Below are 20,190 nucleotides of genomic sequence, written 5' to 3' on the forward strand. Positions count from 1 at the left end.
GGTGCCTGCCAAAGCAGCATTGGGCTTCAACGGCAGTGCCTGGCAATGAACGAAAACCACAACCATAAAAAAACACTGCAACGAGTTCATCATGATGCATAGAAATATGAACAATGGAGCGTGCATTCGGGCAATGGGGTGGGTATATGCCGTAAGAACAACTTACGAGTGTTCGTGACCAAACTTGGCATGCAAACACCATCTGCTTGGCACCGCTTGCTCGGCCCCAAGCACGAAATGAAAAATAAAGGAATGTAGCTGCGCGCACCGTTGCCACTCAGCGCATGGACGAGTTTATATAACGCTTTAGTGCGTGGGTGCTAAACGCGGTGGTAAGACAATCCAAAATCCGCACACGGCCAACAATGGTGTTATCATGACGAAGTTAGACACGAATTCTCGTAACCTGTGTGTACGGCGCCTATGCGGCTCCTCGCCAGCATGGGTGGTATATATTGGCATATACAAAGAAACCTCTTGCGGAACCCATAATTGTACAAAAATAACGTCAATAAGTGCACCTCTGACCCTTAAGGTACAACCGGCATAAGGAGAACCATCCAGGTGTTAACCATCGGATTTTTCACTAAAGCTGTAACAACTTATCAAAGAATCAATATACAAAAGCTTTAACGCGATACCATTCAGGCACTGTTTAACACATACACCTTGATATATTTTACTAAACGACTATCACTACAGATAAAATCAGCAGGAGTAGCCCAGAAGAAGAATGCAATATTACTGTACGGACAGAAAAGTAATAGGCAGTGTGTGCAAGGCCGAAGGTGCTAAACGATTAAGACTTAAAAGCACAACCTAGAACGCAATTGACATGTTAACATGACGTAATAAGTTATAACGCGCCATTCGTTTGTTCTGAAAAGTTACGGAGAGAGGGTTTGTTAAAATATACAGGGACGTAGTAAATGCGACCTTTTCTGCTATTTTGTTTGGTAATGGGGGACTACACTAGAGATTTTTGGTCTGCAACAATGAACATATATACAGGGCTGCTCATGTTGTACAGGCTCCTAACGATCACCAGCCTTACGGCCGGGAGAATGATGACACAGGGCACCGGACATTTAAAAAGAACTGAAAACCAGCACACTTTATGAGGTTGGGTTAAGGAACAAACACGCTGAGTTAAAATGTGAAGAAAAAAATACAGGGCCGCTAACTAATAGCGAAAGCGAAACTGTTCTAAACGCACGTGTCTGTTCGAATGGAAGTCAACTTGTAAAAGCGTGAACAGTCTCACAGGTTGGACGAGTTGTTGGGGAGGGTGCAGGTTCGCTGCAGCTTGACTCGGAACAATGTGGGGCGCGGGTCCGTGCTGTCGTTTTTCTTGCCGTTGCCTTTAGGCCCATCGCAAGCAAACAACGGTCGCACACCCGGTAGTGAAGCAGCGGTGTCTGGTCGGCAGGCTGCGCTCTTGCTTTTTCAGGATCCCCGAAGGGCAAGTCCGGAAAACCCCGTCTGCTTATCCGGCCGGAGCCCTCTTTCCCCAATCCTCTTCTTCCTTGTTTTCGTGGCGCATGCCCACAAAACTAATATTGGCCATCGTGTTTGAAAAAAAATTGTCTTCAAAACATAAATTTGCCCGTACTTCACCACACAGCTCATTGAATACAATATTCCAAAAATGTTTTCTCACTACAGTTTTGATTATCAGTTCATTACAATTCGATGGGAGGAGTACTTCCATTATTACTCGCACAATTCATCGGACGTAACAGGCTACCCCTAAACAAAAACTTCAAGCTACGTAAATCAGCACGACGAGCTTTTTATCTACATTTAGTAGGCAGGGGTTATCAAGAAGGTTCCGCCTTAACGATTCACGATACCAATAACTATACATTTACAAAGGTACGGTGTCGAAAAATAGCCACAGGGTACTCATTCCACCAAATGCAATAACCCGTTCTATACCGCATTGTTATACTTGTACGTGAAATCAATGGCGTCTTTCTGAACGCGTAAATAAGCTCCAAAAGTTTGCTATCATACAATGTAGGACTTCTGAAGCATTCAAGCAAGACTTTTACACCAACAATTAGGACAGCATAGCGAAGTGGGACCGAAAAGTTTCCTGAGCCTTTCTACTATGCCGAACGGCACCAAGGCGCGTTCGCCTAACTGTGGAGGCGCTACCCACGCAGATTACAAGAGAAAACCCTACCAGCCTTACAAAACATTTCACATTCTCGGCAACTATAGAGTTTTGGCAAGTTAAACTGCCACTGTATTTTTATGTGGGAAGTCAGAGTTTCGTCCGACCCTCATCGAAAGTATTCACGCCTGTACTGTTGACTCAATAACACCGTATTCAGTCTTGGAATAACAATGTTTTTATAAATGGTGGCAAACTTCGCTCACCACCCACCTTTGATGGGAAAGTTAGTTCACTGCTGCGTGAGATCCGACCTGGGAATATGAGCTATACTTACCACACTAGACCTAGTGGCTTCCAGCGGGGAACAATACTAAAGCACCGCACGTAACGACCTTTCACATTTTAAACTCCGTTTCTGGAGCAAAAGTATGACCAACAATTATTCAGGTATAGGTAGCCTGAGTAGACACTGACAATAAACCACGAGGAACTTTTTTCATTTCCTGGGAGCTAGAACATACGCGGTTTAGTAGGCCTACTGTTGAACCGAGAAACCTTGCTTGATACGTGAAATAAGGTTCATCTTCTTGTAGAGGAGGACCCAAAATTCTCTTCCTTTGTCGTTCGGAACGCAACTGCCATAACTTGAATGGCAGCTGCTTCAAGAGGTAAGGCAGCCACACTATATAACTTAAAAATTTGAAACATTCCCCTTTCTATCATGCTCGTTTTGTTCATGACACAATATTCTGCCTACACAATGAGAAGAAGCAATTGTACAAGCTAAAAAATGTCGAACTTGAAGAAAACGTTCTGTCCATTGTTAAACTGTCATATTGTCCATTACACAAAGACAAACTGTCCCCCGGAAAACGTTTGTGTTAAACTTCTACAATATCAAATGCGTCTTCCGGCGCCCGAGGCACAGATTATTCGTTTGTACATACCCTAAACAGATTCGATTACACTGCGCCTTTAGTGTTTGAAGACAAGGCACCGTCCTGTGCGGTCATAAAAATTGTTTCGTGATGTACCCATCCACCATCGGCATTACCCTAATGCTGGTTTTTTTCACCGTCTTCGGAGGTAACGAAGAATATAGACCTTCTTTAAAGCAGTTGTATATGGTAAGAATATTTGCGCGTCAAATTCATGAACCAGCATTTCATCTTACATTGCAGTATGTGTGATACGTATTTACGAAGGTTTCTTTTCTGCTGCATGCTTTGATTGGTTCAGGTGTTCCTTCTGAATATATAGGACTTATGTCACGGTTATGTTATGTTTCTTTAACTGACTGGTCACAATTATACAAAAAGATGTGCAGTGTTATGAAGACGTCTCATATCATCTGTTAGGGTAGACGTTTAAATTAGCATCACGCGTGCCACCAAGGCTGGCCGCATCACGTCTCACGATGGAAGAACGAGAGCAGACAAGAATGACGTAGCGATGCTTTTTTTTAATTTGTGGGTTAATAATTTATTAAACTACGCAAAAATAAACATTGTTGTGATATGTTACTGTACAAAAAAGAGGTTCCACAGCGGAATGTTACATTTTCACCTAATAATAAATTCTGCCTTACCGGTTATTTATAGAAATTTACTTCATTCATTAAGGATTAGGGTGCTTTATTCAGGAACTGTTACAAAACACTGTTAGATAGTTTTATGTTTTTAAGCTATAAAATGTGTGTAAACATGAACATTACCTTCATTCGTATTTCATTACCTAAATGTTAGAACCAAAACCTGAACGATGGAGGCTCAGAAATTTAGAAGCAAAGTGTGTTTCCTCCTTCGTTTTTTCTTGATGTGCGGGTTGTAGGTTCTTGGGATTGCGATTTTTTGCTAACAATGTCAACGCGGTCACGTCAACACGCCTCCTCGTCATTTCACTTCTGCAGCGCTCGCAATGCGTCCTCGTTTTTGTGTACTTCTTTTGTTTTCTGGTATCTTTCTCGCTTTACAGCATCTCCAAAATCCGCTGCGCATTAACCAGTTCTTTCCCCGCTAGCCTCTCGTCAGCCGTAGGACCCCACCACACGTATTTTTATCGATTCTCTTTAACATGCGTTGAAGTCGCTTGTGATGATAAATCAATGAGTAATGTTTTTGTTTTTAAATATGACATCCCAATGAAAACTATTTATTAAATTGTCATTGCGAAGGCAAACGTTCGTGCGTATTTTCGTTTACCTGCAGTATTTCTGCTTTGGTGTGCAAGATTACAACTCCGACCAGTCGTCCCCTGATGTTGGAAAATTTTGCGCATTCTGAGTAATTTCCGTATTTATCGAGAAGCCCACCGATAATTTCTTTTTTCTTGTGGATACCCGTTGTTGCGCTAAATATTAGCATATATGAAACTGCACCGTACTTCGCATGAGATACTAATTTGTTTTGTGAAGTTGGGTCAGTACTAAAATATACCAATATATTTTGGCGTCCCTTAAGCAATAGACTTGCTACCTTCAGCAGAAAACGCTCGTATGTTAAATCAAGCAATGTGTAACTACCAGTGGCGGCCTGCACGGACCCAGACATTGCCGGCATCGACGCTAAACTGCAGGCTGAGCATTCTGAACCAAGGATACTTTCAACCCGGAAAGTGCATTGCCATCAGCACTCATGCTCGTAATCAAAGATTTAATATACCTTGCCCTGAGAACCTTCTGCTATATTGCTGTCCTGCCGTGGCCTTTACTTTGCGATTTACTGTCCCCGGAGGCGAGTGATTCGAAAGTTATGGGATGGTTTATTTTAATAAAGTGGTGGTAAAACGCTTCACGAATGATGCCATCTACTGTTCTTACTGAGGAAACGCTGCTGGAATCTTGTGGATTCTTTCCTCGGTTTGTTGCACCTAATTGGCCTAGCTTCCGTGGTATTTGACGATATTAGAAAAATACAATACCTAGCAGCATTTGAGCCCTGTTAGTGTAATGGAGGGTGGTTGCTGTACCTTTTTGAAGGCAGTCAGCTACAGAATGTAAGTGAGCACATTGATGTGCGCTGCCTTGAGAATCCCAGTTTCCCACAAAAGCTCCACGCGGCCATCCCTCTACATGGTGCATTGGTCGCACTGCACCGCTTGTGGTTTCATCCCACCTTTATGGATTTCGATTGAAAAGACCTGGTAAAAGAATTGGAAAAAATAATGAGTCGTTGGGGTGAACTACTAGCAACGTCAATACCAATACGTGTCCCTGGCCCTGCCAACACTGTACAACAGTGTACTGCTTTAGTTTTAACCCGATCTAGAAATGTTGCGGCGCTTGTTCTCACCTTTGAGGCCAAATGAGTTTTAAACCCAACACTATCATTTAAGACTGATGCCTTTGATCAACTTTGCTGGGAAAGGTTTTTGTGTAAAATGCTTCTGCTCAGCGATACATTACGTACAATGCTAAAAAAAATCGCCGAGTATTTACCCCTTTTTAGGTGCAGAGTACTTTGGGGCTCGCCTTGTTGTAGCTCGTTCGCTGGACCGAAATTGGCCCACCCGGCGTTCCATCATAGTGGCTGTCCTCGCGGCGTAATACAGAGGCTTCGAAAGCCAGGCGGTTTGTACAGTCATAAGCGTCAAAAACTCAAATCGCCGGCTCTCGTCATACATCTCCCCATTGTTTAGCGCAAAGAAAACTGTAGGTATATTTGAGGCAAAATATACGTAATTAACCAGCAGCGCCCCCGCCTATTTAGTTGGGGATGCTCGTTGGGTCGGTTTTTGCGATAAAATGTGGCAGTGCAACGCCGGCAAGTCGGGAGGAAAAGGAAGCACAAAAAGAACAGAACGCCCGCAGGTGCAGTTTCAGGGAGGGGGCGCACGAGCACTGCTACGGCCGGAAATTTGAATTGCACTGGGTGGTACCAGTGTGCAGATGCCGGCATTACAGCCTATTATGACGAATCACTCCTCCGAAGTTCCGAAAGCTTTCGCATTGGGTGGAACGGCTTCATTTTTTTGCAGCATGCCGATATGGCGAAATGGATATTTCTAAGTTTACACCTCTAGTAAGAGAACTGAGCATTAAGCACTTAACCAGGTGCTCTATGGTACGTGCACAAAACATTTTCGAGATGGTTTTGTTCATGCAGCTTCGGTTTGGATTTGCTCCCTGTGTGAACTCTCAGGCATGGGTTTTCTTTCATGAGGTACCCGTTTAGAGCACGCCTTCCTTGCCGGCTAGTGGTGTCCATTACGGGTTCTGCAATATGCAAACCAAAGAATGAACATTGCGGCATGAAAAAAAAAATGCATAGCTTTTTATGGTCTCCCTGTGCCAACATTTTCTGTGCTTCTTTTTTATGCCGATTCTTCTAACAAATACATAATTTTATGCGTAATGTTTTCTCTATACACAACTATTTGCCGACTAAATTGTGGAGATGTGCCCATGTGAAAGACTGGTCAAACTCTGGTATTTTCATGCCTGCCTTTGTTTGTTTTGACAATACATTCCCATACAAACACGAAAGAATATAATATAGGAGCTATGCGGTCATTGTATATTACGTGGAATGTCATTTTAATACATACGGGTAAGTTGTCGCTTCAGTAGAACAGTATTTGAAATTCCGCTTCCCGTTTACAAGGGGTACATCAAGATGACGAGAGAGATAACATCTATAAGAAGTTCGAGGTGATGCTAATTTGTTTGTAACAAACAGGCAAGACCCTTCTGCCTCGGTTCGAGTCCAGCAATGTCTTGATTTTTTTTTGTAATGATGGCAGAATTCAATGTCGGCCAGCGCCAGCACACTCATTAAGAAAAAAAAGTGTTGATGAGCTTTGGAACAAGAAAATGAATAAGTATAATTTTTGCGTCTTTAGCTGTGTTCACGGGATGGAATATTCGTTTTACAAGTAAATATTTATACCGACGTGGTGGATCGCACACATCCATACCACGCCAAACAAAGGCTTCACTCTAATGAATTTCCAGTTCCTTCGGCTGCCAAGTTGCTGTAATGGTGTGGAGAGAGAGAGAGAGAGATACTTTATTGCACGATCCTGCGTGGGGATGGGGAATCAAGATACCCTGTGAAGTAGGCGGTGTCCTCTTCCCATTCCTGCGTTGGTTAAGGCCTCGAGGGGTATTGGGCCAGTGGCCTGGCTCGAGCTACTAAGCTTCCTCCAGCCACGCAGCCTCTCTCCCGTACCCTTGGATGAGCACGGTAGTGAGTCGCGCCGGCGTCAGAGTGTTCCGTCCGCTCTTGCCGAGCCAGGGCTTCCTCGAGCCGCTGGATGGCTTGCCTCTGCTGCGCGCAGTTCGGCGATGTGATCATTGTCACTACTTCCGGTGGGATGTCGGTCGGGGTAGTGTTCGCACTCGTAGTGTTCTCACACGTATCACTCGCGCACTCCGCGTTTGCGCACGTGTCATCGGTGTCCGCGTTTGGGGTGTCACAGTACTGGGGATCGCGCACTGCACCGGTATTCACTCGTCCGCCACCCTGTTCGTCTCGGTGGTGGTGGTGGGCTTGCAGGATGTGGGACAGGGTAGCGGGTTCACTCGCGCACTCACTACACATGTAGTCTTCGAAGCGTCCTGGGCACACGTAGCGCGCCAGAGCCGGTGTAATCACAGTTCTTGTTTGTAGTTGTCGGAGTAACACCTGCTCGTGCCGGTTGAGTCCGGGATGAGGTGGGGGTTGTGTCCTTCTTTGCTCTTTGTAGTACCGGAGTATTTCCCCGTACTCCAGTAGTAGTTCGTAGTGTTCTTCCTCTTCGTTCTCCTCGTTGTCGTTTCCTTGCTCCTCGTCGCCTTCACCGTCATACCCTGCGGCCCGCGCCGTGTTCGAGAGGCGGGGGGGCGCCGCGCGGTGTGTAAGCTCGCGCGCGACGGCGTTCGCCCTGTCGTTCCGGTTGGCCACTCCGCCGGGTGTGAGGCCGACGTGGGCAAGAAACCACCTGAGGTGTGTATTGTTGGTCTTCGGGTCGGGTAGTGGTCGAAGGAGGCGGTGGGCCGGAGGACCCACGCTGCCTTTTCTGTAGTTGACTATAGCTGACTTGGAGTCGCTTAATATGGTGTTGATTGTTGGAGCACTCCTCAGGGATAGCGCGATCGCCGCCTCTTCCGCTTGTGTAGCGTTGTCCGCTGCGAAGCTCGCCGCACTCATGGTGGTACCGTCCGTGGCTCGAATGACGGTTGCAACGTAGGTTCGGGGTCGGCGCGGGTAGCGGGCCGCGTCGATGTACACCGCAGTGTTGTCGGTGCTGTATGTTTCTGCCAGCGTCCTAGCTCTCGCCGTTCGCCTTTCCCTGTTCCTCTCTGGGTGCGTGTTACGAGGTAAGGGTGTGACGACTTTCTGTTCGCACAGCGATCGTGGTAGTCGTTCGCGTGGTCTGGCGGCGTCAGCCCCGCCTTCCACATCCTGCCTTTCCTGCGGAGCTGTTGTGGCGGCGCGGTTCGTGCTGTGGTAGTGTCCGGTCCTGTGTAGTATCTCTCTTCCGGTCGGCGTTTCCCGGAGGCGTGCGATTTGTGCAGTTCTCTGCGCTTCGCATATTTCGTCCAGGGTATTGTGGACTCCCAGGGCTTCGAGCGCCCTGTTGCTGGTGCACTGTAGTAGTCCGAGAGCGACTTTGTAGGCTTTGCGTATAGCAGCATTGATCTTGTCTCGCTCCTGCGCCAACCACGTGTGGAAGGGGCCGGTATAGGAGATCTGACCAACGACGAACGATTGTAGTAAGCGGAGAAGGTTGGCTTCGCGCATGCCTTCGTTTCTTGTGGATATTCGGCGCACCAGTCGAGCGGCGTTGTCTATGCTGGTCAATAGCCTGCTCAGGGCCGTACGGTTGGTGCTTGGTCCTTCGTCAATGTGGTACCCGAGAACTCTTATGCTCTGGACGTGTGGTATTCGTGTGCCGTCGTGCGCGTGGAGGGCGATGTGGGAAGCGTCCTCGGCGGCTTTCTTTCTTCGTGGGCCGGGCGGTGTGAGTATTAGAAGCTGAGACTTTTGCGGCGAGCACCGGAGCCCGGTGTCTGCGAGTCCGGCCTCGATCTCGTCTATCGCCCGTTGTAGTGACTCTTCTATGTGTCCGTTGGTGCCCCCAGCCATCCAGATGGTGATGTCGTCCTCATAAATTGTATGTTGGACTTCTGGGATTCGTTGTAGGCGTTCTGCCACTGGTATGAGGACCAGATTGAAGAGGAGCGGGGAGATGACGGAACCCTGTGGGGTACCCGTGCTCCCTCTCTTGCGCTCCTCGAGTTGCGTGTTTCCAATTTGTATGCTTGCGGTCCTGTGCGTTAGGAAAGCCCGAATATAGTTGTAGGTTCGCTCTCCCAGTCACAGCTTGCTGACGTGCTGGAGGATGGCTGAGTGGCGGACGTTGTCGAAGGCGCTTTTGAGGTCGAGGCCCAAGACGGCTCTGCAATCCACCTTGCTCGGCGCTACGATGATGTCGTGCCAGATCTGTAGTATTGCGTCTTGGGTGCTGAGCTTGGGCCTGAATCCCAGCATGGTCGTGGGGTACACTTCGTGGTCCTCCATGTAATGTTGCCATCTGGTGTTGAGGATGTGCTCAAGGACCTTGCCCACGCACGATGTGAGTGATATGGGTCTGAGGTTGTCAATTCCCGGCGGCTTGTTCGGCTTTGGAATCAAGACCGTCTTTGCGGCTTTCCATTGCTTGGGTAGTGTTCCGGTGCACCAGCACGCGTTGTAGTATTCGGTTAGCGCCTTGATGGCCGTGTCGTTTAGGTTTCTCAGCACCTTGTTGTGTATGCGATCCGGTCCCGCTGCCGATTTGCAGTTCAGGGCTTGCACTGCGCTTCGGACTTCCCACTGTTGTATTTCTGCGTCCAACTCAGGGTTCTGCGGTCCGCGGTAGTCCGGGTGAGTGACGGTCGGTGTGTCCGGTAGGTACTGCTCGTTGAGTCTTTTCGCCAGTTCTCGTTCTCCGAGCGTTTTGGTCGCCTTGTGCAGGATTTGGTTTGAGTCTGTGTTGTTGGTAGCCCTTACTTTTCGAGTCGTCTTTCAGGTGTCGGAGCCACTTCCAGGCCTTGCTAGTGTGCAGCTTCCCGTCCATCTCGTTGCACAGGGCGTGCCACGGCTGTGTGTTTAGTTGTCGACTGTGCGATTCAATCTCTCTACCGATCTGCGCGATTTTCTTCCTCAACGATCGGAGGTGTCGGCGCTTTCTCCACCGCTTCTGCAGGGATTGGCGGGCCGCGATCAGGTGAGCGAGTTTCGAGTCGACGCTGCGGATGGTGTTGTCGGCGGTCACCGTTGTGGTGGCCGCCTCGGCCGCCTTAAGTAAGCCGCCGGTCCACTGTTCGATGTCTTCCACTTTGGGTGCGATCGTTTGTTGCCTGAAGGCGTACCAATCCGTAATTTTGTGTTTCGTTTCATGCGTGGTTGTAGAATTTGTGGCCCGTACCGGAATCTCCACCTCTATAATGAAGTGGTCGCTGCGCAGATTCACCCCGGTGTTTCTCCACTTGGCGGGTCTGCCGTCGGGTAGGTAAGCGAAGGCGAGGTCTGCGTTGGAGTCGCGCGAGGCGGATGTGCCGATGCGCGACGGCTGTGCGGGGTCCGTGAGTAGATCGAACTGTGCTGCAGTTGCTTCTTCGAGCAGGTTCCTGCCCTTGGCTGTAGTGTTGTTGTATCCCGTTTCTGTGTGGTGTGCGTTGAAGTCACCCGCGATGATGGTGGGCGCGTTCACGACTTTCCTGAGTGTTCTTTGAAATAGCGTTCCGAAACGTTGGCTTCTGTGCTTTGGATTACTGTAGGAGTTGACGACGAACAGTGTCTCCTTCTTCTTCTTCCCGACAACCACCTCGGTAACGCACAGTTCGAGGGCCGTGTTGTTTCCTAGGAGGTTGTCGTGTGGTATGTGTACGACTCCCTTGCGGATGAAGGTGCATACTCCTTGTGCCGTACCGGTGGAGCTGGTGCGTGCGCTCGGAGGGGTTGCTTGCGTCCGATAGCCGGGGATGGTCGGCGTTCGTTCGCTGTGCGTCTCCTGCACCATCACGATGTCCGGAGGGGAGTTGAGGCTTTGGATGTATTGTTGTAGGGCTGCTCTTCGGCACTGGAGGCCGTTGGCGTTCTAGTGCCATATTTTGATGCTGCCGTGCGTTTCTCTACCCATGGTGTTGCTGTTGTGTGGGTTGTTCGGGCACGGGTGTGCCTGTGATCTTTTCGCTCATTAAGGCGAGCGTTCGTTGTATTTCGAGTAGGGTTTGCTCCACCCTTCCCATGCGAGCGTCCATGCGCGCTTCTAGGTCGCTCATGCGTGCGTCTATGAGTGCTTCCAGGTTGTCCATGCGAGCGACAATTCTTGCCTCGAAGTCGTCTTGTAGCTTGAGAAAGTATCCTTCTAGGCCTTTCATTGCCCTGTTGTGTGTGATGGTGCTCGTGGTGGTCTTCTTTGCGACTCTCCCAGTTGTGACTTTGTGTATTTCTACTATCTGTAGCCGTTTCCTAGGAGGCTCGATCTCCTGTGTCTCTTCTTCGTTGATTTCCTCTTCTTCCTCCTCGTTTGTGGGTTGTTGTAGTGGTTGTTGGGGCGCGTCATCTGCCTCCGCGTTTTCCATCATTTCTGCGGGAGCGTTGTACGTGTCGTGGCTGTCTGCCGACCGGGATGAAGCTGCAGCGGTGGCATTAGTTTTGCCTTCGATCTTGAGTGTGAGTGTTTCTATTCGTTTGGTAAGCGTGGCATTGGTAGCCTGTAGCGTTTCTATGATTTTCTCGAGCGCTGCAGTTTTTTCTTCTTGGTCGTCGCGCTTGCGGGTGGCAGAGCGTTGTCGTTGCGCGCGCTTCGACTGCGCGGTGGCGTTCCCTGCGTTGGCCGGAGCAGCTGTCGCTATCTTGGCCCACGTCTTCGTATTGTTCTGAGTAGGGTTCTTCAGAAAACTCCGGACCCTGCTGCCGGATCTATGGCGACTCGCGCTTCTTGCGGACGGCGAGCGATGTGTCTTAGTTACCCCTTCGTGCTTTGGGAAGTCGTCCCTGCGTGATAGTCTGACCTTTGGTGCTGTGGTTTTGGTGGCCTCGGCGGCCTTCTTTTTCTATTCTCGTGCGTGTTTCCTCGTCTGGAATGACGTTTTGAATCGGTTCTTGCAGCGCGGGTCCCCGGTGGGGTGAGCGCCGTTACAGAGTTTGCAGTTCGGCTTGCAGTCATTGGTGTGGTCCGGCCCCGGATTACGTAACCCACATGCGAAGCACGCATTGACTTTGGGCGTGGGGCAGACGTCCCGTCTGTGCCCGACTTGGCCGCAGAGCTTACACACTTCTCTGTGTTGTTTGTACGCCGTGCACTTGACCGCGACTCCGGCGTATATCACGTATTGTGGTATCTTGTCGGCTTCGAAGGCGATGACTACCGCTTTCGTCATTCCTATGCGGCGTGCCGCTCTAAATGTGGAGTTGAAAGGGTAGCTGAGGTTCTGAAGGATGTCCTCTTGCGTATCTTGTAACCCGATGTTGTGGATAACGCCCTTGACCATGTAGTCAGGAAGGGATCCGTATGCGAACACTTCGTACGCCTTGGTGTCGATCACGATGCATCGTATGCGGGCGTACTTCAGAGCTCTGTCGTCGTCGGGGGTGCTAATTACGACGATGTTCTGTGCCGTATTGGGGTATAGTGTATCTTCCGTTGCCGTCTGACTGTCTATGCCTGCGGCGTTTACGATGGCTCGTTTGAGCGCTGTAGGTTGGAGGTCGGCTATGACTAGGCCGCCACGTGGTGTGACTATTACTTTGGCTTCATCCCTGTCCATTACGCTGGGCATGCGGGCTGCCTTTTCCATTGTAGCGTTAACTTTCTTGATGAATTGCGCTCGAGTGAGGGAGCTTGTAGACTTACATTTGGCTGCGTTGCCTTCGGCTGTTGTAGTAGTTGCTGTTGAGGGGGCCGCTTGGCTCGGCCTAGCATCCTCCCCAGTGGTGTTGTTTGGTCGACGATTGCGGCTGCGTCTGACGAGGAGCCAGTTTGCCGAGTCGCTTGCATCGCTAATTAGCTGTCGTGTTTCTTCGACAGTGCCCTGGACAGTGATTGATGTTCTTTCTCCGTGCTGGCCCAGCAGGGGGGCCGCGTCGGAGGCGGCGGCGGGCGTCGTGTCTATCTCGACGGCGGCGGCGGTTGCAGCTGTTGTGTCGCCGGGCGCCATCTGGCGGGCGGCGGCGGCGGTGGCGGCGGCCGTGGCCGGTTGGTGCGTAGTCGTAGTAAGCCTCGTAGGCTTAGTTAAGTTCGCACTTTGTGCACACTTTCAGTGTCCGTGAAATGGTAAAAAATGGGTCCACTCACCAAAAATTGGTAACAACGTGTTCAGCTCGACGAACTGAATCGGTTCATAGTAAACATAAAGCCGTGAAAGTGGAATTGCCGGCACAAATGGACATGATCGACGGAGCCGATGCGAAGTGCGTTGGGAGCGAACGCGGCAGCACCGACCTGCTCGAGACAGCTAGCGCACCGCTCTAATGGTGTGGAGAACACGGGTCGGGTTAGAATGAAAGCATTAATCGAACTGGCGCTGGTGTAGTGCGAGCGTTTGCCACCGCCCGGTCCGTATATTGGAAAGTGATGATGACGCCGTGTCGTCTGCTACAGCTTAGAAAAAGAGGGAGGCCGCACAATCACAATTCACTGCATTTTAGGGGTGAAGACCCTTAGGTGCGAGGCTGTTGGCGTCTCCTGTCGTCGTTGTCGTCGTAGTCATCATTCGTCTCTATTATACACGGTACTACAATACCGGGAAACTCGTTTACTCCTGTCTCTAGAATGTGACGGCCACTGAAAAGCACCGGGACGTTCATTTTAACCTCGCTCTGGAGCGCTCCGTGACACTTACTATAAAGAACAAGGGATCATTCGTTTACGCCTCCCGCTAGTGAGCTACATTCTTCAAATACAAGAGAAATTTACGGTAAGGCTGTATACCTGTACCCCACAACGATTTCATCTCCCTTGGGAAAAATGTCATTGCGCTAAGACCACCCTTATATACAGCATGCTTTGCCCCTCGAAAGGTTTCACGTTAGTTGAGATGGCCCGGGATTTTTTTTACACCTGTCTTTTCTTTGCGTGTCAATGAAGTGCACCATACGTTCCTTGAAAATGTTAGTGTTTTTTTGTTCCGAAACGCGATGAACATATTGTAAGCTTAAAAGTTTCTTTGTTTCTCTACAGACTCGTTTCGCGTGGTCGATAAAACACACCTATTATATGCATCACAAGAGCTTTATTGTTTGGTACAATCACTAGTATACGTGATATATACATTACTAACAACCCTTTTCATACATATAATATTCCATAATATCACAGTTAAAGGAATTTAGTTCACTTTGGACGTCAGTGACGAGTTGGTAAACTTGTGCGGTTCATTAAAAAAAATTGTAACACAACATCATGGCGTTCTTATTCGTTTCGATAGGAAATAATTCCGTTGGGTGTACTCGTTTATATTAAGGACCAATACTGATATGTTTTACCTTTAAAACTGACTTATGTAACTGAAATTGCCGTGCGGCTATCAAATACCAACTTCACTTTGTGGTTGTACACAGTAGTGCGAGAGGGAAGGCTAGCGCTCGGGTGACCGGTTTAGAGAAAAATAGAATTGGATTAGGAAGGGTGAAATAAAATACAAAAGAACACCATGATATACCCGGAAGTGCTTGTAAAAACACTTTTTTGAAATCATGTATAGCTGGGGCTGAATGCTGTAGGCGAATTCCAGGGGAGGAGTTTTGGGCTGTCATTAGCACTTACTGTGCTCGCAGTGCCTCAAGCTGTCCAAAAGTCCCGTCGCTATTTTTTTCATTATACGCGAAGAGCCAAAATATTGTGATAGGAAACTAAGAGCTAACAAATAAGCGATTGTTGCTCATTTTTTTCTTTGTGAATTATTTTTTCTTTAGGTGTTCATAGTTAAACACTGGAAGCGACGAGCGCCAAACTTGCGAGCTTGTTACGTTTGCATGCATTCTCTACATGTCAATACCTGCGCTGTCTTTCTGCGTTAAGTTTTTTTTTCTACGTCCAAGTACTTTTTAGAACAATATTTGAATGCCATGTCAGTAATGACATCACTTGGAGCCGGAATAGCGATGAATATACTAAACTTTGGCAACCCATTTACTTAAGGCAAAAGTAAAAAAAAAACATTGTAAACACACAACTTATGTAGTGAAGAACAAAGCACGTTCTAATGCGGCTCAAAAATACATCAAAAACCGAAAAGTGAACCTAATTATTGGTTTAGGGAAAGTTATAAAAATTACGAAGAAACGCCACAACGCTTCGTTCGCTGCGTTGATACCCGGAAACAGTGAAATCAGTTATGAAATGTACTTTTCAAGAAAATAAACAAACGGTTTACTAATGCACGTGGTCTTTGTCCTGCCGATAACGAAGGGTTAAGAAATGTCACTCTATCTTCAGCCATGGTTAATCGGCAGGGAAGCACAGTAGCTGAAGAGTAGGTACAGGCGTATGAGCCGCACTGCACTGACAACGCCTTAGCTAATGATGACCTCACCATGCTCCCATAGGCGATCAACTTATTATTGTATCGGTGGTAGCCGTCCACGGCGGTCGACATATTGGTTAACGTGCTTTGTGACGCGTTTACACAAGAGGCTGAAAAGGTAATTAGTGCACATCGCTAACTTCGGGTGGAAGGTCGACCAAATTCGACCGCAAGGTTCAACATCCACAAACTTTGTGCCTGCCCTACTAAGAAAGGGGTGCAGCATTGTTGTTTCCACATTATAGACTTTTATTTCGCATTGAGCACGCGTATAATCCAGGAGGAACTCTTAGGGGCTTGGTTGAGAACTTGTATTTTCTTGCCCATTCTAAACCAAAATTTTACCTCTCGGCGGTGCGAGGGGCCGTTGCGTGCTGCTGTTCTTGTCGAATGGGCTGCTGGTTACCAGCGACTCCTCGTTTGCTGCTCCGGCAGGAAGAACCATCCTGGGCTTCCTTATAAAGCCATGATATGACGCACCCCCGATGCTTCCGACAAGCACGTGAAATTGTGACAGTAAATTTCCTCTAAAACGTCCCCGCACCACGCAGGAGATAGCAAACGGAAGAACTGTCTCTTAGAGCAGGAAAACCTTACCCAACGGTTGCACATGGTTGCAGCCTGTCAATGTTTATTAGGCGTCCTGTTTCGAATATGTGAGCGAAAGCAACAATGCTTAGGCCCAGCGAAAGACGATGGGCCTTGGGATGGCTGCGCCGAGAAGGCACGAGTAAAAGAAATATTGCGCCGACTTTCTTCTCAATCCTGCGTTGCCATAACGCCAATACAATCATGTCGACTGCTCCCACTTGAACACTATTCCGCAGTTTAGAAACGTGAGAATAATAATAATGCGTAAATATAGCCAATGCTTTGGTGTATAATGATTCCCATGTGTATGTATTTGCGTATTATCCGCCACAAGTTTATTAGAAATCGCCCAATCCACGAGTTACCCAAATAAAGTTTTTTCCTCCCGCGCCTCCTCCTCCTACAACAAGATTTTCGAATCCGTTGGTTCCCAAAACTAATTGGTTGAACTCCTCGAAAATACATTGTCAATAGCTAATACCACTAGATTACGCAAAAAAAAACCAGTTTGTGTAACGACACCAGAGTTGTTGAAAAAAAAAGCCGAGACCTTTTATGAATAACCAATACTTTTGGCGTTGTTTTTGTACTGCATTGTGGAACAGAGCTCTGGCAGAAATTTCAGTTTTGTCTGCTAGTTTTTGCGTCAAATGTTTCCACATCGGCTGTGTCTACAATTGCTTAGTGTTCGCATCTAAGCACATCGATTTAGGAGCTCTCGTACTATGTGCGGAATCGTAAAAACTTCTGTTCTCTTTAGAACGAGGGAATATATGCTTTGGCGGGGGATTATTGAATTGTATGCGTAGAATACTAAATCTCTACTGAGGTATTTGTTGTCATGCCACATGAATTAGGTAGTGTGCCATGCTGTCGCAAAACATTAAAGGACGTGCGCTTTCATTCACAGAATAAGAAAATGTTTACATTAACTACCATCTATCACACCTATACCAAGCAATTAGATTTTCTAAAAACACATCCTGATTTTAAATCTATAGGTGCTGCCACCCGTCTCGATCGCATTTTCACTACAAAAATCGATTCGCAATCTGCTGGTACACATGTTCATACACACAAGCAACGCTTCCATAATTGAATGAACATTCATTTATGAAGATATATAATTAGAGAAAATTCTTGAAATCGTATTTTGTATTTTATGATATATTTGGCGGTCACAAAAGCAATGAACCTGAGAAAAAATGTTTTTGCAGTCCTTGGCCACCACTCAACCGAACTGGCTGATAAGGAGAAGTTTTACAGTGGGTCCATTGAACGACAGTGGATTGTGTATAAGAGACCGAATGATATATCTAAACCATACTCACTATATTTTCGCCCGATACCAGCGGGTGAATGGCAAGACGTGAGTATACTTACGGCCACATAAATATCACTTCTTAACTTATGGCTTGTTAAGAAACAGGGGCTAACTTTTGTGATACCGACTTCGAGAAAGAAAGCTTCGTTCTGCAAAACGACGACCTTTGCGCATTCAGCGTTCTAGAATATTTTTATGTATGCTTCCGAATAATCCATCTATACAGCTGATATTTGCTAAGTTAAGATTTATTGAAAAAAAATGAAGGTAGCTTTTTTCTGAACGTTTTAAACTATTGAGCCTTAAATAATAAAGAACACGAAATGATGATTTCAGAATATCACCACAACCTTTTCCGTAATTTTGCCGTTGTATACCAGCCGTGGAATATCAGATATTGCCAACATTCCCTCATGCAGCAAAAATTAGCCGCACTTTCGGCTAGCAATCGTCATGCATAATAGTAAAGAAACAGTGCTGTGATTGCCTTCAGTGTATAAGGCTACATGAATGCTTCAATGAGTACTACAGAGTTTCCATGCTCATTTGGTCGGTGCGTAGGAAAAAAATAAAACTCTCAAATGCGAAAAGAATACCGGAAAGTCAAAACAACAAAGGCGATAACTAGCATTCTGATGCGTACATATACGATAGTTTGATATCGTTATTCAGGGCCTTCTGCATAAATTTTGTATATTTGCAACAATATATTGTAATGATGATGATAAATAAATTTTTATTCACCTCTTCAATACTTTTAATTACGGGGTACTAAGCGCAGAACCTACATCTGTGCTAAGCGGTGCCATGCAGGCTAGAGCTCTAGATTAATTTCGGCCGTCTGTGTAACTTCATAATTGTGCGTCCAAATTATGACATAACTTCTTGCCTCCTTCGGAAAAGCGGCCGCACTACCGGAATGAAACACACATACTTGGGTTGTTGAGGTTCGTTGTTCTCAAGGTCCTCGGTGTTTGAGGTCGTCGCGTCCAGTTACCGCTGAATGGAAATTTTCGGGCATGGGAAGGCGATTTTAGCAACACGTTTATTTGGTTTGGGATGTGTGATATTTTTATTACATTTATAGCCATGCACTGCAGACACACTTAAGAAGGTCGGATAACGCTAGATGGTTTTATAGATTCAGTGATTGCTTTTGTAATATTTATTTACTCTCAACATTTTAAAGGGTCCTGCCTATTTTTGAGTAGATTTGAGAGCTAAAAGGAGATTTGAACGACCTTTGCGTTGATTATTCTATAAGACATGTACTAATTGACACAAAGATGTTCTATAAAAGATGTTCTATAAACAAAATCATAACAATATCCAGAATATTGAGGAAAGGACCACGAATTTTCAGAGTGAAACGTTGCCGCGGACGATAAATTGGGCCGGGAATTGAATCTATTTTCGTAAAAATATCGTTTTACAAAAACCTTCTACTTTGTGAAGAACAATGCACTGTTTTTAGATGCGACGCTGAGAGGAGCATCTCTTGCGAGCGGCCCTGTCCAGCGTCCGTCGTCGTTGTCGTCCGCGTCTGCACAGCTGCGTCTCTCCTCCACTCACCCCCTCTCCTCTCGCCGTGATAGCGCGCCCTCTACACCAACATCTGTGGTATGGCCACTGCGGCGCGCTCTTTCACTCCGCCGGCTGGCGGCGCTGCGCGCGGCGCAAGCGCGCTGTGCGCATGTGCAGTACCCTCTCTCTCTCCCCGGTCCCCTCTCCTTCGGGCGCGCTACGCATTTGAGTGCCGCGCTCCGGCCGGTCTCTCAGTCGACGGTCGTCCGCCCTACGCTTGCTCTCTTTCTCTGTCTCTCACATTAACCGACGATTGCTCCCGCAATTCGAGTAATCGACCCAACGGAAACGCACAATCGAACCCCCTTCAGCGTCGCATCACACCACGGTTGCCGCGAGGGTAGGTGGGCGTAATTTTGTTCCAGTTCGACGCTTCATTATGTGGCTGATATTAAAAGAGTGTTTTTATAATGTAGATCTATAAAGAATTGCTTGGCAGCGTAAGAAAGTGACAATATTTCTCAATTTTTCTCACATTCGCAATTATATGACTGCTTAGATTTCAATTTTCTATAATATTTATGCACTTTAAAAGGATTTTCGTGGTTGCTGTATGTCAAGGCATAGCCATATATTTGTTACTTCCTTGCCCCTTGTCAACGTGGCGGAAAAATAAATGGTATTCCTACTTTGCTTCCGAAACCTTCAAACGGGGTATTCCACCATTTTTAGTGAGGTTGATCACGCGTTGGTATGTTTACTCTCTTGGGAACACCAATAATTATGTTACTAATGTTCCCATTCGGAGTGTTTGAAGCCCATTTAAAATTATAGGCTGCATAACTACTCGCGTGGCATTCTACATCGCCTTTTGCTGGAGGAATAAAAAAGAAACTTGTCCGCAGCTGTAACTACTTGAGTAGGGTAATGTACAGGAATGGTGGTTTGTTAGGTGTCGGGGAGGATATAGCTGTCATGAGGTATATAGTGCGTTATTAGCGTGCTGGTAGGTGTTGGGTAGGCAACATAGCATGTGTAGTATATTGAGGGAAGGGTCTCTGAATTTTATGAACCCAAGCGCCTCGGATCTGTTTACTTGCTTTTAATGTGGTCGGTGTTTACTTTGTGTAAGTT

General features: G+C 47.1%; 1 long non-coding RNA gene across 1 annotated transcript in view; it reads left to right on the forward strand.

The window, feature by feature from the left end:
• Window positions 1-3,115: 3,115 nt before the first annotated feature.
• Window positions 3,116-20,190, forward strand: part of LOC144139418 (uncharacterized) — a 72,581-nt gene continuing 55,506 nt past the window's right edge. Inside the window, exons 1-2 of the long non-coding RNA XR_013316201.1 lie at window positions 3,116-3,249; window positions 17,426-17,577. This is a non-coding gene — a long non-coding RNA (uncharacterized LOC144139418). The remainder of the gene's footprint in view (window positions 3,250-17,425; window positions 17,578-20,190) is intronic.

The sequence above is a fragment of the Haemaphysalis longicornis genome, unplaced genomic scaffold, assembly GCF_048455015.1.
Source record: "Haemaphysalis longicornis isolate Haplotype H1 unplaced genomic scaffold, Haemaphysalis longicornis Haplotype H1 scaffold_5, whole genome shotgun sequence".
In the NCBI taxonomy this organism is placed as follows: domain Eukaryota; kingdom Metazoa; phylum Arthropoda; class Arachnida; order Ixodida; family Ixodidae; genus Haemaphysalis; species Haemaphysalis longicornis.